Source organism: Delphinapterus leucas, chromosome 1 (assembly GCF_059928025.1).
Source record: "Delphinapterus leucas isolate spDelLeu-1000000601 "Yukka" chromosome 1, BTC_Dleu_Yukka2, whole genome shotgun sequence".
In the NCBI taxonomy this organism is placed as follows: Eukaryota; Metazoa; Chordata; class Mammalia; order Artiodactyla; family Monodontidae; genus Delphinapterus; species Delphinapterus leucas.
This window is the reverse complement of record NC_143129.1, coordinates 95,722,271-95,743,740: the sequence shown is the minus strand read 5'-3', so window position 1 is coordinate 95,743,740 and position 21,470 is coordinate 95,722,271. Positions and strand designations below refer to the sequence as shown.

Here is a 21,470-nt window from a genome sequence, read left to right as displayed (position 1 = left end):
ATTCAGATATGCCCAGTCCAGGATTAGCTGTCCTCTTCCTCAATGTTTCCTGTTTGGATAAGCCCAGAGCACCTGTGTGCTATAATCTCATACCACTGAACCCATAACATATTCAAATTCCTTCATGCCTCCAAATAGATATGTAGCTTTGATTACCTCAAGGGCTCCCAATGTACTGTGCATTTAATAAGTACTTACAGAAGAACAATGACAAAAAAAGAAAAAAAGAAAGAAAGAAAGAAAGAGGATGATGTATTGTCCCTTGTGTAAAATGATGCTCCTTTAGTATGCTCTCAGTAATTCTGCAAGTGACCTTGCATGTTTTATCACTGAGTAGTCAAATAAGCTGATTACGATGTTAAGCACCTCTGTCTCAAAAGAAAAAAAAACAGCAGGGAGGAGGGAAGGATGGATACCTTTGGTTCCCTTTATTGCTTTTATAGGTCATTTATATCCACTATATTACATCACGTATATATTTTAATTATATATGGGCACAATCATTCTTCCTAAAAGACCTTTCCTCCCCAGATGCCAATCACCTCCACCTTTTATAATTTCAAATTTGGCTTAAATGTCCCTACCACAGTGACACCACAAGAATGCCCCTTAACCTTTCAGCCTCAAATGCTCAAACATGAAGAACTTAGGGCAATCGATAAATAACACTCTTTGTCTTCATCTGAATTTAGAACTGAATAAGCGGTAAATGCCTGAGTCAGAGATAGAGACAAAAAAGTTAGCGTTTTATTCTTTAAAACTTCATTATTATCTCAAGTCTCTGTATGCCCCCACTTTTAAAGAGCCTAAAGCATTACAAGTGACTGGCCCACACCCATCACATTTTAAACGAAGTCAAACCTCAGGCCTGGGCACAGCTATCCCAAGCAAAATGTTCCCAGAACCCAGTACTTGATATAATCCAGACCCATTCAACTGCTTCCAAAGACAATGGCAGAAACTCCAGGGCATCCGAGAGATGGAGGCAAGAGATGGCAGGTCAACAAGAAGAGCACGATCTTTTGCCAAGATGTCTGTAATACTAGGCCAATTTTCCAGAGCTTAACACTCAATTAGGGAACAAGTATCCACTGATGGATAAATGTGGTATACACATGAGAAGCATTATTACTTAGCCTTAAAAAGGAAGGAAATTCTTATAAATGTTACCACAGGGATGAACTTTGATAATATTAAGCTAATTAAAATAAGCCAGTTACAAAAGAACAAATACTGTATGATCCTACTTATATGAGGTACCTAGAGCAGGCAAATTCATAAATGATAGTTGCCAGGGGTTAGGGGGAGGCTGTTGCTTAATGGGAACAAAGGAGCTTCAACTGGGGAAGATGAAAAAGTTCTGGAGATGGATGCTGGAGATGGTTGCACAACGATGTGAATGTACGTTAATACCACAGAACTGTACCATTAAACATGGTTTAAAAAGTAAATCTTTCATGTGTCTTTTACCACAATTCTAAAAAAACCTCAACTCAGAAATCTCCAAAAGCCGGCTAATTTTGGCCCAATGCATTTGCACACAGAGGTAAAAATCCAACTATGCACATTCTTCTAAGAGAGTGGCATTGAGGTGCCTTCTTTAAAAACTTAGAAATGTGCAGTTGTGCCAGCCCCAGGTCCCTCAGGCCTTAATTGTGGAATCTTTCTTTCCCAACTTGCATGTCCAAAGCTTCTTAGCTGCAGTTGCTCTTTGAGCCCCCCTTTTCTGGCACTCACATAGTGAATGAATGCAGGCTCTGCCTAGTACCATCAGCATCTCCACAATCTTTTATAAGCAGGAATGTTTAGCCCTGAGCCACAGCACCTGCTACAACTGCCTTTTCTGTGTAATTGCTTCGGGCTGTGATAAGTCCTTCCTAAGGAAGACTGTCTTTTTCCCTACATTTCTTCCAACTCAACTTCAGCAGATTCCAACACTCTTGGAGGTCTGTAAGGAGCTACATCTTTGCATGGGCATCTCAAGGCACTAGAGTTCCTACATATTTTAATGATCAGGTCCTCAGTACCTTTCTTTTTTTCCTTTTTTTTTTGCCAAAAGTAGGGCCTATTCCTCTTACTTAATTTATCTCTTTCTGATCCCATTTTCTTTTGAGAATGACTCAGAGACCAATCCCTTCCCTTCTCTTCTACTTTAGAGCTGTTGGGTAGAAATGAACAGTTTACTTCCCAAATTAGATAATCCCAGCCAGGGGTTACTCCCATCAGGCCACTCCATCCTAGAACATGCCTCAAGTCTCCCGTGCCTTCCTTTAGAATCGTATAAAGAACCTGAGCTGGAGCCTTCAGGGCACAGGTGATACTTGCTGGCGCGATTAAAGTAGCTCCCTCATCTTGAGACTCACTTAATGAACTCTTCAGTACTTTGTGCTTCCCTCTCAAATGCAAATTTTCTGTAACCACTAGGTTTTACTATCCCAGGGCCACCACCACAAGCCTTTAAACACAACAGAAGAAGGTGCCCCCTCAGGGACATAAGTAAAACCTGGCCTGGATCCACAGTGAAAAGAAAAGTCAGTTGCATTTCATCATCTACTAGCAAAAATCTTTATGCAGTACACAAAATGCAAAACCACACCCAGCTCTGAGCCATGAAAATCTAGTTTCCAGCTGTTCCTACTTCAGATTCTAGCTGAATCTTTAAAGGGGCACCTCGTAATATTTTCTGGATCTTTGTGGAAACCTTTCATAAATTGCCCCATATGGACCTATATTTCTACAGGCCCATTACCCTTTCTAATTGTTGCTGTTAGGGTGAATCTCCTTTCCTTTTTGTACCTGTCTATCCTGGCTTAAGACCTCACCTTTCCCTTCATTTCCCCCATTAAGATGTGAACCTCTCTCCTAGCTTAATTAGTCCTTTCAGTCTACCATTGCTCCTTTTCTGATAAGATCAAGCATACGTTTCAAACCACTCTAGTACCTCCTTGATTTCCTAAGAAAACCTGACCTCTAAAATCTGAGCGTTGCAGGCACAGGACTTTGTAATCATCGTTTTAGCATTTGGCTTTGCAATAATTTCACTGACTCATTGGTCTATCTAAACCCAAGAATGTAGCATATGCTTAAGTAAGGATGTTCCTCCTCCTTTGTATTTGCTTCTTAAGAAAATCTACAACTCTTCTATAGGTGAAGCCACAGTTCTATGATCCAATGGTGGGAACTTAAGTAACAAATCCAGAGCAAATCTAAGTCATGTTTCACAGAGCAAAGGAACTTATTATGAGTGTCAGAGCACTGCTTCTGTCCCGCTAGGCACTGTGTGCCTCGGCTCCCTCCAGGGCTGTCTCTGAGGCCCACCCAGCTGCATAGATAGGGCTTTCCTGATAGGGCTTTCCTGATCTGCTGGAGCTGGGTGGGTAGGTCAGTTAAGGTTGGTCCTATGATAGGTGATCTATTAAGATCTTAGATAAACAACAAAAAATTACCTACGATTAGTCCCTCCAGGGCCTTCCTCTGTTTGGCCTGGAATGAAAGTAACTGAATGTGATGAAGCCGATTTATCACTTCCTACCTTAGCCTCATTCTCACAATTCAAAGGAGGAACCTCACATAACAGCACCCTTGAAATTTTATCATTTTTGCAATTTGAACTCCTGGCCTGCGGCTTTGACTGAAACACAGTAAAAGCAGCAAGTGCTATTCCACCTGAAATAACTAAAAAGATCCAGCCCCTTCCCTGGCCTCACCTGCAACAGAAATCCAAGCTGAACCCGCAAAAAAACCCGAAGTACACACAAGTGCCTCAGCTCACCCAAACAGCCCAGTGAGGTTCAGTGCATCCTGCACTTGCTAAGGCCTAAAGCCCCGTCACAAACAGCTGTCTGGTGAAGTCATCTGCCTGTGGGCTAGGCCATCACAAGCTTCACAGTCCCTCAAAGGCAAAGCAATAAATGTTCCCCTTTCCTGTTGAGTGAGAAACTTAATGAGCAACAGATAAAACAGATACAGAAATAAGATGAATATGTGAACTTTTTATTGATAAAAGCTAATATATATTGGAAAGTGTGGCTTAGGGATGCTGGTTCTCCTCTTGTTCCCCTTCCCCTCCAAAAAATACTGTAAGCCTCCCCCTGGACATAACCTGCTCTGCTTAGCCTCTACCTTATGAATGAGAATAGACCAGAAAACCACCATCCTCTTTGCAAGTAAGTAGGTCTCAACAAGAAGATCCAGAAGAGTTTGAGCTGCATGTGCGCAGGTACTACTACTCTAACACTATAACAGACGTTTTTCCACAGGGAAACAAAGGATGGGGAGAGAGCTTATCCTCCAAAATAGACCTCTCTTATCCCTTGAACTCTGTTACACCTTCAGTGCCTAATCAGAGTCGTGAATATAGTACAAGTTCAATAAATCCAGAGAATGAACTCTACTTCTGAATGAACAAAATGCAGTTTTGCACTTGCGGAAGTGAACGGCATAACATGAAACAGTTTGCACTTCTGGGAAATGCAAGCCAAAATGGTTGGAGGTCTCAAGTGCAAGGAAATGGACCGAGTATAATCTAGTCTCTTAGGAATGCTCATCATCGCCATCAAGTCCTTCTGCTGTCTGTTTGGCTCAGGACGGTTCTGTGCCTGACCTCGATGGCTCAGGTGATGTTATTACAGGTCTTGGATGAACAGTGTTGGCAAAGGTGAAAGACTGCTAGATGCTAAACTATGTTTGATACCAGAATGTGCCCTCTTCTCTTCAGACTTGCCCTCATGAACATGAAATATTATGTAAGAAAAAAGCAAGCAAGATCTTAACTACCAGATATATTCGGGTTTTTAAAAGTTCCTTGGAAAACACCTAGACATTTAATTTCACAGAGCAATTTGAAATCACAAATGCTTTTAACAAATTATACCCAAAATTATTCTCTCCTGTGTTTATTGCTAATAATAAGTTACTACGTATTTAGTTATTTATACATTCCTAAAGATTTACTGAGTTCTCCATGCTGGGCAATGTGCTGGTCCTCAGAATTCAGCAGTGAATAAAATCTCAGTGGGCCCTGCCATCATAAGGCTTAGGTCTAGCAGGAAAATCGGTCCTGAAGCAAATATCTCCGCCAATGATGAGCTGTATAAACGGAGAATTTAAAAACCAAGAAACAAGACAAAATGGCAAGTCTCAAGTCTAGAAGAAAAAAAGCGGGGTGCCAAATTCTGGTAATGGAAAAACACCCAACATGGCTGCAGCAGAACAAGCAAGAGAAAGGGAAACTGAGGCTGGAGAGGATGGCAGGGTCAGATCACAAAGGGCCCTATTCAGGATTTTGGATTTCACCCTCAGAGTATTGGAAGCTTTCTAAGAGTGCTAAAAGGGTTCACATGATCAGATTTATGTTTTGTTTTGTTTTTAAGATTGAAGATGCAGTTGGGAGAACACACTGGCATAAGGTATATACCAGTTCAGAGAAGGCAGAGGTCCAGGTGAGAAATGACTGAGTTGGGGAGGAGCACAAAATGGGCTGAAGACCGACGGTGAAGGCTGAGCACGAAACGCCTTGCACCAACTAAGTACCTGACAGTTATTGTGAGGTAGCTACTTATAACCCAGGTTACAGATGAGCAAACAGACTTAGTAAGGTTAAGTAATTTGCTCATTCAGCAAATAAGTAGCTGAGATATGAATCAAATCTAAACGACACCAGAGTCCTTGTTTTTAACCAAGACTTTGGAAATTTGCCCTTTTTTGTCCATTAAAAATATTTCTCTACAAACTGTCTGCCAGTATGTAACAAGAGCTGCAAAAATGTTTATATCCTTTGACCTGGAAACTTCCCTTTGGAAAATAAAACTGAAGGAAATAATCCAAGCAGGGGAGGGAGAATCATCTGTACAAGGGCATTTATAATCATGCTATCTATAAAAGAGAAGAACTATAAGTAACCCAAGTGACTAATTATATAAACAGGGAGCATATTAAGAAGAAAGACTCGTCATCATGTTCACAGCTACATACTACTCCATCATCACTTCTTATGTGATCCTGAGAAATTACTCAGTCTTTTCTAAAATATTCAGCTGTAATGATTAAGTTCTCTTAATGAAGCTCTCAACCACCTAGGGAAACTTGCATTAATAATACTAACCACAGTTGTATTTAGTGGAAGAATTGTTATTACCGCTCTCTGATTATGAGTTTATAACGCGCAAAGCTCTGAGGCAGGAACCTGTCATACGTTACCTCATCTATTCGTAGCAACTTACAGCATGGACGGTGCTGCTCTCAACAGGCAGCTGAGGGAACAGAGAGGCGAAAGACCTGCCCTGGATCATACAGTTAATCAGTAGCACATCCAAAACCGGAACTCTAAAGCCCGTGTCTTCTTCCCTATACAATGTCACCCCCTGATTATCAGAGAAAGTGGAGGTTCAGATAAATTGAGCAAACTGAGGCTCAGAGATCACAAAGCTAGGTAGTGATAGAACCAGATTTTGAATGTAGGTCTCCCAATTCCAGGTAGAGTGTTGTTTTTCTACTTGCGTTACAGTTGTCACATATGAGATCACCAACAGATAGATAAAATTACGTAAATTACATCACTTTAAAGCTACAATACTCTAAAGCTTAGATTCAACTGGCCTAAATAAAACATCTGCAGGGCTTCCCTGGTGGCGCAGTGGTTGAGAGTCCGCCTGCCGATGCAGGGGACATGGGTTTGTGCCCCGGTCCGGGAAGATCCCACATGCCGCGGAGCGGCTGGGCCCGTGAGCCATGGCTGCTGAGCCTGCACGTCCGGAGCCTGTGCTCCGCAACGGGAGAGGCCACAACAGTGAGAGGCCCGCGTACAGCAAAAAAAAAAAAAAAAAAAATCTGCAGAAAGATAGAATACTACAGAAAAGAAAAATTTGCCAAAGACCAACGAAAGATTATCCATCCAAAAGAACTGTGGGAAAAGCCCTATATCATGAAAAGATTAGATGGGGTGGGAGACAAAGGGCCTCCCATTATAACTAAGTGCCTACTGTGTCCTAGTCCTGTGCTAGATATTTTGCCATCAGAGTTCACTTGCTCTTCCCACCACTCTGTGAAGATTAGGAAGAATTCTATTTCACAGGCAAGAAAACTAAGATGGTGGCAGATGAAGGGATTTGCCCACAATCACTCAGCCAGTGGGGTATGATTTGAACCCAGGCCAGTCCGATGCTAAAGTCCACATTTTTTCAATATACCACACTGCCTTCCACTGCAACACGACTGGCAGAATTATATTTTCTGCATCCTTTGATTAAAATGAAGCACACAATAATATCTGGCATTCTTGTCCAAACAATATTAAGGCTAATGTTAGGGATTCATTAAATAGTCACTCAACAGCCATTCATAGGAGCACTCACTCTGTGCCAGGCATGAGCTAGGAACATAGAGTTGAACAAATGGTCCCAAATTTCATGCAACTCTAGGAGAAATAACATGTCTTGGTGTCGCCATTAATGAACATCCATATTCTTGGGAGTGTGGGACACATTTGTGTCATCTGGTTTGAAATGGCAAAATATCAAGCTCTCTTAGGAACTGAGTGATTCTGGATGGCTAAGTTTCTGGACAGCTGAGAATTTACTCTGTTAAGCAACAGATCTTCGATTTCACAATTTTTATTACTTAATCATTTCTCAATGCTTTGTCAATTCTCCCAGGGCATTCTGAGCTCCAAAGTCTGAGATCTTATATTCCCCATTCTCAGTGATTCCCCTTTACTATTATAGCCAATGGATGGATGGGTAGATAGATGGATGGGAGAGAATAAGGTCTTTATAACAAGTATTTCACATGAGAAATTCTGAACTCAAGCACTTTCCAATCTTTCTTAAAGAGTTCTTTAAATTTGTTTGTTTGTTTGTTTTTAAGGAACAACACGATTTAAACTTCTCTTGAGGACTGGGTCATTATTAGCATTCTGTTATGAGAAAAATAATGTGCTATGATTCAGAAAACCAAGTAACCTTGGGCAAATCATTGCATATATTAGGAACCTTAGACTGCTCATTTTTAAAATGAAGGAGCTGAGCTAGAATTCTCTGAGGACTTTTCCAGCTCCATAATTGTATAACTCTTTGAACAATAAAATTAGTTACTATAATGGTCGATTCAAACAAAACTATCCTTCTCCAGAGCCTTGTGCGGTATGTGAACTAGTTTGGCTGTGCTCTCCGCAGTCCGAGATTAACATGGTTTTTGAGTTCTTGAGTCCAGGATTTATAGTTTTTACTACTGCCAACCTAACTTTCAGCTCTCCCTCTTTCTCATTTTAAACTTGTAACCTGTAACCTCCTTCAACTTAAAAAAACAAAAAACAAACAAACAAAAAACAGGCTTAATGAAAAGGAATGGAACCTACATTTATGAGTACCTTCCAAGTGACAAAATATACATTACTTCAATTAATTTAATCTGTATAACACTGCAAATAGGTATTATCTCATTTAATAAATGTGGAAACCCAAGATCAGAGTTGTCCAAGACTGTCAGTGGCAGAGCTAGGAGTCAAAGCCAGGTTGATGTATCCAAGGCCCACAGTGCTGTGTAGTAGAACAGGGAGTAAATTAAAAGTCCTCAGCCTTGAAGTCAGAATCTAGGAACTCTAATGGTTACATAAATTAAGCTTAGCTTATTGCATTTACATGAAGTTTAAGACATTCATTTTAGCTCTTCTTTGTAGAGAAGGGCTTTATTTTTTTTTTTCTAAATAATAAGTGCTATTTTTCTAAGCACTTTTTTACTTAGCTTATTTTATATAAAACCCAGGAGGGCTTTAGGTAGTTATCAAATGGGCAAGGATGCCAAAAAGCTTAGTGCTAGCCAGGTAAGAAATTAATTTATATGTATTATTAAAACTGGTGAATCATGTATTAAACATTGAAGGGAAAAAATTAAACCCTTTACCAAATTTTACGACTTTTCTCTTAACTAAGGTCATTAAATATAACTATATATTTGAAAAGACTGAAAACTCAGTAAGGTTTAACTATCAGGGCTGCTGCATAAATAACGCTCAAGAATCCAGCTTCATGTTTTAGAATCTACTGGGATGGAACTGATAAACAGCAATTATGTCACATTCTTTCCTTAAACAGTGTCTCTGGAAGCACCCAAATCTTTTCACGTTGGCGCTCATTCTGAGCTCCAGAAATCTCAGTTCTTGCTTCCCCCTCACTGCGGATGAATAGCGGTATTCTACTGAATCTCCAAGTACAGTTTATGGGCAAATGAAAGACTCTATTGCCAAGTACTCTGTCATCATAAATAATCTGAAGTCAAGCATTTCTTGTGTGGCTGCCTATGAACTAAGTTAACTAAATTTCTCTAGCCAACAAATACTTTCTCATATTTGCAGGTCAAATGCCGGGGAATTTAATAATCTTCTGCTGAATCCACACTTTGGAGTATCAATAAGTGATGGATTATTCTAGATCCACGTTCCTCTGCTGTCAGGCCCCACATATACAATTAAGTGAATGTTGCACTAATTGAATGATAACATTACCATAAAAGAAAAGGCTTACTAAAATAAGCAGACACTATGAGCTGGTTGCCAGGGGGCACATGCAGCCTCAGACCTGCTGGGAACTGACAAAAATGGCTTGAGAGCTTCTGGTTTGTTCAGTGGATGTTCACTACGTCACACCCCTGGGCTCTGCAGACCACAAACCAAAAGAAGTACTGCTAGTGCACAGAGTTGAACTTCTCAGAATCACTGTTTTCATAACACCTGGTTGCCTCTGGGATTTTCATTGATTAAATATTCCCTTCAAGACCCCTTGGTAGTCGGAAGGTCAAAAAATGTACAAATGTAACTTGTAAAGTTTGCAACAGTCGCTCCCTCTCATGACAGTAATAATGGTCACCATCATGGGTAGTGGATGAGACAGACTGAGGCCAAGTCCAAACTCAGGAGGGCTGGGTGGTAATAATGAGAGCCAGGTGAACTTGCAGGGACTGGAGGAGAGTCAGGGGCTCAGGGAGTGTGGCTTTAGAGGGTTGGCATCTGAGTGAGGGAATGAGAGGAAGCCAAAAAGACATGAGGCATGGCAAAGAGGTGAGAAAAACAGCATGAGGCTACAGTGAAGCTGGACAGTAAAAACAGGCTGGTGTGCTGACATTGACAGCTCTCTTCAGCTCACACGCGAGAACAGGAAAGACTGTGGAGAAGGGTGCTCCAGGCTGGCCCATCTGAGGTCACAGAAGGTGAAAGGGATTGGGGACGAAAGTGGAATAGCTGACCGCACAGATCCAGACAGGACTTTGGAGTATACAGCCAAGGACAAAAGGACCAGGGAAGGAGGAGATGTCAATCAACAGAAGGGCACAGGGAGGATAAGGAAAGGTTCTGACAGGTGGGAGGCAGAGGTGGCAAGCCAGGCGGTTAGAGGCAGAGTGAGCAGGCCTCCAGCTCTCCGTGCTTTACTTTACGTGCCCACTAAGCAGTCTGACTCTGTAGTCTCTGCTCCCTCAGCTTTTAAGATATTCAAGAGAATAGGCCATCCTCTGATGCTCCAGGCCACACACCAGGCAGATGTAATTGAACATCTTCACGGCCAAATGCCAACGGTACAGCCCTACTCCAGTACTAACGTTATCAGTGCTCAGAATAACTGCCTTCTTTGGGGACATCACCGAAGTCTGAATGTCTTTGTACATCCTCCGTCTCACACACACTCTCCCCACCTAGTTTTCTTTCACAAACCTTCTTCCTCTCTAGTAACCACTCATGTCTGTCCTCTTCCGGGTCTCATCTCTCTCACCCAGCTGCGTGCATTTTTGCACCGGCCTTGCAGCATCCAGTGACTTCCTTTCTCATTCTTGCAAAAGCCTCACTCCAGGGTCAGATCTGCTTTCTCCCAGCCCCTCAAAAGCAGAAACTCCGCGTAATGTATCTTTCTGCTTTCAGTGCCTCGCACGCAAGAGGAGGTACTAGACAAAGGTCTATGGAAAGGAGAGCTATACCATGGGCCAGGCACACACATAATCCATTCTGTGATGTTAACATCATGCCCTGAACATCAGCAAATTAACAATGCATCCAAAAAAGCATCACCCACCTACCAAACGTTTGCCATGCCCATCACTCTAACTCAAGTCTCCCTTCCCATCCCCCCGTTTTATAAGGGCATGTCTGAGGTAAAATCCGTGCTGTGTAGCCTAAAAGCAACACAGGGTCAGGGGTTGAGTTTTATTCACCTTTGAATCCTCAGCATCTACTACAAAGCCCAATATTTAGCAGACAAATGGATAATTTGATTAATCAATCAACCATATGCACAAATTTCCATGAAAACAGAACCAAGCAGAAAGCAGAAGAGCTTTGAAACTACCAAAAATCCAATAATCCACAAACTAGACAATCAGACTCTAAAATAACTGAAATCTGGTTTCATTATTTTAGATGTTTCTATTTTAAATACAGCAAACTTCAGTGCAAAATAATAATGTCATTTTACATTTGCAGAACAGGCCTTGCTTTCTCCAAGCATGTTCCCAGTCATTTGCTCATGCAATTCACCATCTATCAGCTGAGCCTGGTAGCAGGAATGGGAAACTTCACTGAATTTAGAATTAGGACAATTGGACTCAAGTCCTGTCTTTACCACTTCCTATCCGTGACCTTGAGAAAAGTCCTTTAGCCAGTGCACATCTCAGCTTCCTTCTCTGTAGAGCAGAGATAAGACCTTGTTCTTCCTGCCTCTTATGAGGATCAAGGAGGTGGGGGGAGAAGGAAGGAAATAAAATCTTGCCGAACACCTACTATGCCCAGGCATTTTACATATATTATTGAATTCTCACCACATCCTGCAAAGTAGATTTTACTATTTCTTGCCTATTATAGGAGGAAACTGAGACTCAGCAAGGAAACTAACAATTCTATGACCTTGGGAAAGTTAAGTACCAGAGCTGGGATTTAAACATTTCTGCCTTGTCCCAAAGCTCTCCTCATGAAAGGTGATGCCTCCTAGCAGGGGAAGGGTAAGCTGGGACGAAGTGAGAGAGTGGCACGGACATATATACACCACCAAATGTAAAACAGATAGCTAGTGGGAAGAAGCTGCATAGCACGGGGAGATCAGCTCAGGTGCTCTGTGACCACCTCGAGGGGTGGGATAGAGAGGGTGGGAGGGAGACGCAAGACGGAGGGGATATGGGGATATATGTATACATAGAGCTGATTCACTTTGTTATACAGCAGAAACTAACACAACATTGTAAAGTAATTATACTCCAATAAAGATGTTAGAAAAAAAAAGTAATACCTCCTAAGTGAGATCTAAGTATGTGTAAAAAATTTAGCTGCTTTTTAGCACATTGCCGTATATGTATTTTCTATCATTGCTGTAAGTATGGAAGGTGGAGACAAAGAGAAGCAGGTATTTGCTAAGGTCACATGTCAGGGACAGAGCTGGGACTAGAACCTGGGTCTCCTCACTCCTGGCCTGAAGTCTTTTCATTAAACCACACCCCCAGGAAAAGGCTCCTGACTTAGTGGGCACAGAGGCCTGATGCTTGTTTATTCAGGCCAGCTGTTCCAGACCTATTTTAAGACAAGCACTTTGAAAATCAGGGAAGGTGAGTATCAAGTGTTTCATTAAATATTCCATATTAATTGACCCTTTAGGGCACTCCCCTGTGAGCAGCATATGCTGCTGGCTTCCTGTTAAGCAAACCACTCAAAAGCTGACTACACGTCTTGCAATACATATTTTGAAAGCACATTCAGATAGCAGCATAAAATACAATTCTAAAATAGTTTTTCCATGAAATTCAGAAGTAGCTGCTTCCTTCGCTTTTCATGGTTCTGTCCTGTAAATGCTTGAGACGGGGAAAGGCAGAATGTGAATTTGTGACTGTCCTTAACATCATTCAGGGTCTGTGTTAACAGGGGAAAAAAGAGTGGGATATAGCATTCCAATTAACAGCTAACAATAGATGCCTGTGAATTTACAAGAGTGATTATAATACATAAAAGAAAAAAAAGACAATCACTTGAAAACATGCCATTTAAAACAATGGTGTTCCTGTTGCCCAGGGAAATGTAAGCAGTCCTGACCCTGCTCAAGAGTAGGGCATTAAACTATGTGCTCGAGACCAGCTGTCAGGAGGCACAGTGTTAAAAGGCCGAAAGGGACCAGCATACACTCATTTTCTCCTTTCCTTTCGTTAACTTTCCTTAGCTTTTCTATCTGCTTTTTTCCTTTCCCCACTGTATACCTGTCAAAAGCCTATCTCCCATTTCATACTGATTCGTGTGATAAATGCATATAAGACCATCCAGTTGGTACATTCAATACCCTAAACCAAAATTATTATTCAATATCCAGCTCAGTGTGGAGGTGCTATAATCAACAGCCACAAAACCAATAACAGCATTCCTCCACAGGAATGCCACGAGAGCAAAAGAGAGTGAAAAAAAAAGAAAAAGTTCTCACATTCAGATATGCCAACAGCCTTGTGGATGGGAACTCAGTTCACTATAAATGTTTTAATTCTCATCTTGCCTCTACCACTACTTGTTAGTACAAGTTACTAACTCCTCTTAGCCTTGGAGAGTATCGCGGGGATGAATATCAGTGCCCGCCTCATGGTGTTGTGATGACTGGATGACATAATGCAAGGAAGGTATTAACACACTGCCTGGAGTGTTTCTGCAGAAACAGTAGTAATAATTGTAGTAAAAGTAGTGAACATTTATTGAGCATTTGTTATGTGCCAAGCATAGGGATAATTAGTTCATTTAGTCCTCACAACCACTCCAGGAGGTAGGTTCTTTTATCACGCCTGCTTTTGAGATATAAAGAAGTTGAAGAACAGACAGGTTCAGGCACTTTCTGGAAGTCACTCAGGTGGTAAGTAGCAGAGTAATGTTATCTGCTATTAGTAGTAATGCCACTTAAAGAACAGATGTTTTGGGTTTTTAATGACATAGTGCTTAGCACATCTTATTAAATTTTATATAGGTGTGTTTGACAAGGTAGTAAACTAAGAGTTATCATTTTCAGTAAGTATCATTAATGCCTACTTATGTATGCATGTTTCGTATGAGTCCCTGGGTCAGATTCTAGAGATGTATATAAATGAAAAAGCCTATGATAGCCTCAAGCAGGTCACAGCCTGGAAGGGAGAGAGATAAGAAAAAGATTGCAAAACAGTGTAGGGAATGCTGCCCTCCACCCACGTACACTATACAGCGTGGCACAGAGTAGTAAGTGATCAGCCACACCTGCGGAAGGAGTTAGGCGGCCCTCACTGCAAAGGGCCCTTGAACCAAGTCTTCCTTCAGACTAATGAGAAAGGATCCTTCAAGTAGAGAAACAGGCAAACGCAATAGCAGCATAGTTCATTTGAGAAGCCACGAAAAGGTCAGGAGCACACAGTTGAAAGAGCTTTGAGACATGAAGCAGGACCAGCCCACGGGTCCCTGCAATGCTTACCAAGGAGCTTGGATTTTATCCCATGGTCCATGGGAACAGTTATAAGGAGGTTATGCTGACCTGCCCCAGTAGTTCAGGTCAAACTTTAGGAGTCCTTAGTCACTCTCCATCATACCCAACGCTCATCAGCAAGCCTTTGTGGCTCTACCTTGAAAATGTATCCCGTGCATGCAAACAAAAAGATCCAGGAGAGAACGGAAGATGTAGGAAAGCACAGAGATAGAGTGAAGGAGGAACTGGCCTCTGCTAGGAGCATTGATAATTCACCCACAGAAGAGGACAGAAAGCATCGTCTACGGGCAAGATGCAGGAAGGTGGGCGCCTGAGGAAGCTCTCCTCTGACTGTGTCTGTTTTCTCGGTGGAATAGGAAGCAACATCACCAGTTGAGAGGGAGAATGAAGATGCAGGTTCAAGAAGAAAAGGTACCAGACAGGCATCTGGGAGAGTCAGAAATTGAACGGTCTAGGGCAGTTTTCAAATTGGTCTCAGTACCCCTTTACACTCCTAAAAAAATAATGAGTGAGAATCCTCAGCAGCTTTTTCTTATAGGGGTTATATCTATCAACACCAAACATACTAGAATTCTAAAGTGAGAAATCTTTAAAACATACACAAACACACAATCACAGGTCAGCAGCATGTAGCTTTGGGAAAACACTATACACTCATGGGAAAGGAAGAGTGAGAAAAGGCAAACAGTGTCTTAAAAATATTATTAAAAGAATGTGCGACCTTAGGGAACCCCTAAAAGCATTTTAGGGACTATCAGAGGCCCCCAGATCACACTTTGAGAATGTCTGGTCTAGAGACATGTACTCAGATGGCTGGGTTGCCTGAGGCGCCCACCTGAGGTTAGGGATCGTGAATTTAAAGTGAGAGCACTCAGGTGGTATGGGTTTTCCTCCACCCGTCAGGTTCAGCAGCTGAATTGCAGGCAGGGAGCAAGTAGAGAGTTGGATTTAACCAGGGTTATATTTTACCCAAATGAGTATCACCAACCAAGAGAAGCTAAGGAAGTAACTATAATGACCGTGGTATTTAAGCTGAGTAGGAGGGAAATGAAGACACGAAGGCAGTGAAGAGGTGGTGGGACCAACAGTTCAAAAGATTGTTGAATTTTAGGTATTAGTAGAATAATCCAGAAAGGAAGGATTAGTAAGAGAGTAGGATGCTTGAAACAGAATACGGAAGGTAACTAGTAACAACTTCAAACTCAACATCCAAAACTGATTGTGCCCCTTTCCCTTTGACATCTGCACCTCCTCTCTATTCCCCTAGTCACCCAAGCCTGAAACCTGAGGCTCATCCTAGATACTTTCCACTAGTACTGCACCTAAGAGGTCCCAAAGTCTGGTGCATTACAACTCTTCATTCTCTCTCATCTTTCTCATTCGTTCCTATGCTTCCACTCCCACCCCTTCTCTGGCCTCGCATCCACTGGCCTCCTCCTCCCCTAACTGAGCTTCAGCAGGAGTCTTTCTCATGCCCAGCTCCACCCCATCCAATTCATCCTTCACTCTGCTGTCGCTGAACTTTCCACAGTGAACTCTGATCACGTGATTCTCATCCCTCCATCCAAGCAGTAACTGTAACCACAGAGGTGGGGGCATAAAACAGGCAGATATAGGCTGTCACCATGAACATGCGGTCCATCAGGGTATGAAAAGGAGGTAACGCCACAGTGTCATGAGATGATACAGGGAAGAGGATACGAAAAAAGGCAACGAAGGAGAAAACTCTAAAATTCTTAAGGTATGTTTAAAGAGAAGCCAGCAAAGGAAGCTGAGAAGGAATACAAAAGGTACAAGAGGGACTTCCTGGTGGTCCAGTGGTTAAGAATCCGCCTTCCAATGCAGGGGGATGCGGGGTCGATCCCTGGTTGGGGAATTAAGATCCCACAGGCCGCAGGACAACTAAGCCAGCGTGCCGCTACTACTGAGCCCGCATGCCGCAACGAAGATCCCACGTGCTGCAACTAAGACCCCACGCAGCCAAATAAATAAATAAATAAATATTTAAAAGGTACGAGAGAACCAGGAGAGTATAGTGTGATGACAGTTAAGAGTTTCAGGACGGAAGGAAAAGTCAATAATGTAAATTGCCACTGTGAGTTTAAGAAAAATAATCTAAAAAGAGTATGTTGTATTTGAAAGTTAGGAAATCAGTGGTGATCTAGACTGGATCAATCCTATCTGCATTACAAACATGATATAATTTTCCCCATCTTAAAAAAAAAAGGCACTTGCTCATTTTGTTCACTCTGACAACCATGGGATTGCACCTCACCCATAAAGTTTCAGCACTTCAATCATTTACCCCAGGCTCTGGTTCCTGGAGAGCCCAGGTTAAGCCATCAAGTATGCAGACAGAACAAGTGCTTAAGACGCCTGAGGTACTTCACATGAAAAGATCTTGATCGGTGTCAAGTTTAAATTTATGCTGGCCAAGAGAATAATCCAACAAATGGCAAAAAGGTTACTGACTCCTGAGAAGAAAGGTTAAATAATGACATTATTTTCTGAACTGACTGGCTAAAAATATAACTGGCACACCACTCTTTTTGGACAATGACAGCCTTTTTTCTCTCTTCTGTATAACCCAGTAATCTTCACACAGCAGTACCTGGGGCGGGGGTGGGGGGAGGGGGGAGGATGCAGACACGCATTTGGGAAGCACACCTTAATGCTAAAACTCATATAATAATAGTTTTAAAATAATGTACAGTTATGTATAGCAGAAATAAAGCTCTCTTTAACTTTAAGAAGTAGTAACAGCAATAAAAACCCAACTGTGTGTTAGGAGCTTGGAAGGAAATCCTGGGAACAAAAGTGATGAATTCTTTTAGAAATGCTGCATCACCAACACATGGTGCTCCGCGGAAAATACACATTAAATATATTTCATTTACATTTTCTTATATACACACATATTTTTCCCACACATATACATATATACAAGTGTGCCATATGACAAAATTTGTCTGAATCTTAAAAGAGTTCTTGTAATCGGTATTAAATAAAAATTCTGTATGATAAGAAAACCCTCTTGATCTCTTTTCCCCTACTAGCCACTACCCCATTTATCTGCTCTCTCCACAGCAAAATCACCCCCTAACACATGTCTATATTCGTGGTCTAGATCCTCTCCCATTCGCCCCTCTTCTCCAGTGGAGGGTTTGCCCATCACACACCAAATCTGTTTTTGCCAAGGTCACCAAAGAACTTCATATTGCTTAATACAATATTCTATCTTCAATCCTTTTTCCACTTGAAGAGCAGCATTTGACGTGTCTAATCACTCCTTCTAGAAACACTTTATTCACCTGGTTTGCTAGAACCATACTCTGTTGACTTCTCTCCTTCCCCGTGGCCATTCCCTCCCAACTCCTTACCGGTTCCCATCTCTCTACCCTTGACACATGGGCAGGCCCCAAGGCTCTCGCGTCTGATCTTTTCTTCCTACACTACTCCCTAGGTGATATCATCCAGTGCTGAGATTTTAAATACCACCTATACCCTGATGACTGCAAACCTTTCCTCTCCCATCTCCAATTTCTCCAGCTGCCTGCTCAGCATCTAGATGCCTGCTGGGCATTTCAGACATAACTAGCTCCAGACTGTCCTCCCCCTCTCCCTACCCCCAACCCCCAAAGCTCTTCTTCCTCCCATCTTCTCCATCTCAGTAAGTGGCAACTCCATCAGTTCAATTCCTCAGGCCAGAAACCCTGGATTTATTCCTGGCTCCTCTCTTCTTCTCATACTGCTCATGTGATTCCATCAATAAACCCTGGCTGGCTTTATCTTCAAAATATACCTAGGGTTGGATTCCTTCTCACCACCTGCCCTGCTATCACTCTGGTCAGAGCCACCACCACCACTTGCCCGAATGATGGCCTTAGCCTGACTCTTCCATCCTGGCTGCTCTGTGGTCTATTCTCAACATAGCAGCCAGAGTGACCCTGTTGAAAAGGTAAGTCAAGCCACGTGATTCCTATTTCACCCAGGGTGAACGTCCTTACAATGGCCCACAAGTCCTAAAAATCTGGCCCCCATTTTCCCTCTCACCTCATCCCTACGACCCCTTCCCACACTCACTGTCCTCCAGCCCACTGGCCTCTGGCTGTTCCTTCAGTTTACCCACCATTTAATTACCTCAAGACCTTGGTGTTCCCTCTGCCAGGAATTTTCTTCTCCCAAACATCCACATTCCTGCCTTCTCTCACTCCCTTCAGCTCCTGCTCAATTGGCATCTCCTGAGAGAAGCCTTTCTTGACTACCTTCCATAAAATCAAATCACATTTCCCTCTAGTCCCTCACCCAGGTCCATCTCTCTTCACAGCACATCACATTCTACAGCCATTTATTTATTTATTGTCCCCGACTAAAATATAAGTCCTTTTAGGGCAGGAACTCCATTGAGTTTGTTTACTGCTCCATGCCAGTGCCTACAACAGTGCCTGGCACATAGGAGGAACAAACATTTGTTCAAGGAACCCTTGAAACCTGAATAAGTCATTTTAAGAAAATTCGAAGTTTACCTACACGGTACATAGTGGTCAGTAAATTTATCAAATGTGTTATTCCCATCCTATGACATAATATAAAGCAAAATTTAAAATTACAAAATAGTAAGATTCAGATAATTTCATTGATGATACATCCATGGTTAATTATAGGCACTTATGGAGAACTTCTTAACCACCAAAAGTGACATCAAGCCCACAACCCACAGTCTTCCACGTTGCACCCCCAGTACAACTAGCACAGGAAGGCTCTTCTCTTCCAATGTCATGTATGTGCTTGGTATCCTAGCTAGAACACTGTTTTAGATGAAAAATAAATCTGTCTAGTATATACAGAGACCAGATTTCATGGATTGTGTGGATTTTCATGGATCATCTGGGTTTTATTTAATTTTTTCTTTATAATAAAAGGAATATGTTAAATGTGTAACTAAATGTGATTAATGTTTACCACCTTAACTAATAAAAACAAATCTAAATCAGGGTTACAAAAAAAGGACCTATTTTGAACTAAAGAAGATTGTCCTCTTACCAACATAGCAAGACCCAAAAAAAGGCTGATGTCCACAGCCAAAAAGAACAATTACTAAGTAAGAGAATCGGGGTCCCATTTATAATTTTATTTTGGAGGACAATTGATTAACTTAAGACTCCAAGATTCAAACCTAAAATTGTTTAATTATTTGCAGGGTTATTATTTTTTAACACAAACAAGGCAGAAGGCTAACAGAGTAGAATAAATCCCACTCATTGGAGGTACACACTCTTATTAAAAGAGGCTATTCATAGCCTCTTTCTGAAAACTTAAAAACAATAAGACATCTATACGCTAAAATTTTTTGTGTCAACATCTGTTCATAACAGTCTCAAATACCACAAAACTCTGAACTGAGAGCCTCCAGTTTTTTCCTGGCTCAGAAGATCAGGCGCTAAAAGGAAATCGTTTATTTCAAGTTAATATCTTCAACAGAACCTAAGCTGGATGGACAGAATGAGTCTTAGACATGGCAAAAGCCACAAATACTAGTAATGACAGCTCTAAATTCAGAAGAGTAAAGTCTGCTGGGGCGTATGTCAGGGTTTCACTGGGTTATTAGGTTATTCACTATATAGTATGGATAGAGCTCATGGCACAGAAGCCTTATAACCAGAAGCAGCCAGAACCTTCACCAAGAAAGATATGAGTAGTTAGAGGCAGAAATAGAGATGTCAGCCCAAAGGAACTTGAAGACCTTGCAACCGTTTTAAAATTTTGATTATAACCTATTACTCTTAATGTGACAATAGCAGAAAAAAAAAGTTTTAAGTAATTTTGCTAATAGTGAACACCTATTAAGTGCATAGTATCTGCTGGTCACTGTAGGCATGTTAAATACATCAATGAAGTATTTAATGAAAACATGCACTCAATCTCATTTAAGGATTTGAGGACAACCTCTATAATACAAGCTCACCTGTCCAGCACTCAGCTGTTCAGAAACCTTATCTCTCTGCAATGTGGCCAAGAATCAAGAAGGCAACAAAAAGAGACATCACCATATTCAGGTACTAACTTTCGAATGCTTAGGGTTAAGAGCCCAAAAGCACAACAGCCTAAGGAAGGTCATTCAGCTGTTTAGTTCATTATAACCTGGTGGCTTATATGATACAACAGTGTAATAATTCCTTTAGGGCAAGGATCCTGAGGTGTTCATTGTGGTACTCCCAGTAGGGAATAGAGTTCTTAGAGCAGCATATGTGCTCAATTTTCATTAATGATGCTTATAATGACAATCCTTTGTCAACAAAAAGATTAAATTACATCTACTATATTCCACAAGGGGAAGAAAGAGCAAAAAAAATTTGAAAAAAATTTCATCCATTGTTACAATTCAAGTAAAGGTTAGAAGCTTGAAATAGGAAGATCCTCAGCTGTCCAGAATACTTCATTATTGAGAACAACTTACTGAACAGCCCCTAGGGGTTCCGGGCAACTGAAGTTTCAGGACATGAGCACAGTACTGTACTCCCTGCTGGTGGGCCAAGGCATCCTGAGGCCATAGGCCAGGTGGAAAATGGGAATCTGCAGACTGGATAATCACCTGCAGCTTCCTACAGAACTCTGTTGAGAGCAGCAACTCCCAGCTTAATGGAAATGTCTGTTAAACCCTTGGGCAGGATATCCTGAATTGGGACAACACTTAAGTGGTCCGTAGAGTTAGCAGTTACCACCCAGGCTCATGGGAGAGTACGAAATAAATTATCTCACTTCTAAAACCATATGGCTCTCACCACTTACAAGCCTGTTCTTTCTTGGGGACCACTAACCAGCAGGTTGAAGGTAGACAGGCAAGGGATGCAGAATTTGAGGTGCAGAGAGGCCCTGATGAAACGCTGACATCAAGAAGAGAGGAATGTGTGTGCCCTAAGTTTAGAAACATAGTTATTCGTTATATAAAGTCAGTTCCGCTGTAAAAGGCACTGTTCTGGTTGCTAAATAGCTGAGGCTCTGTATCATTCAGGATTAGTGGTA

The 21,470-nt window shown here is 41.7% G+C and overlaps 1 protein-coding gene across 6 annotated transcripts in view; it reads right to left on the bottom strand.

Moving 5' to 3' along the window:
* The window catches only part of VAV3 (vav guanine nucleotide exchange factor 3), a 397,836-nt gene that overhangs the window by 374,826 nt on the left and 1,540 nt on the right, over positions 1-21,470 (bottom strand). The window lies entirely within an intron of this gene.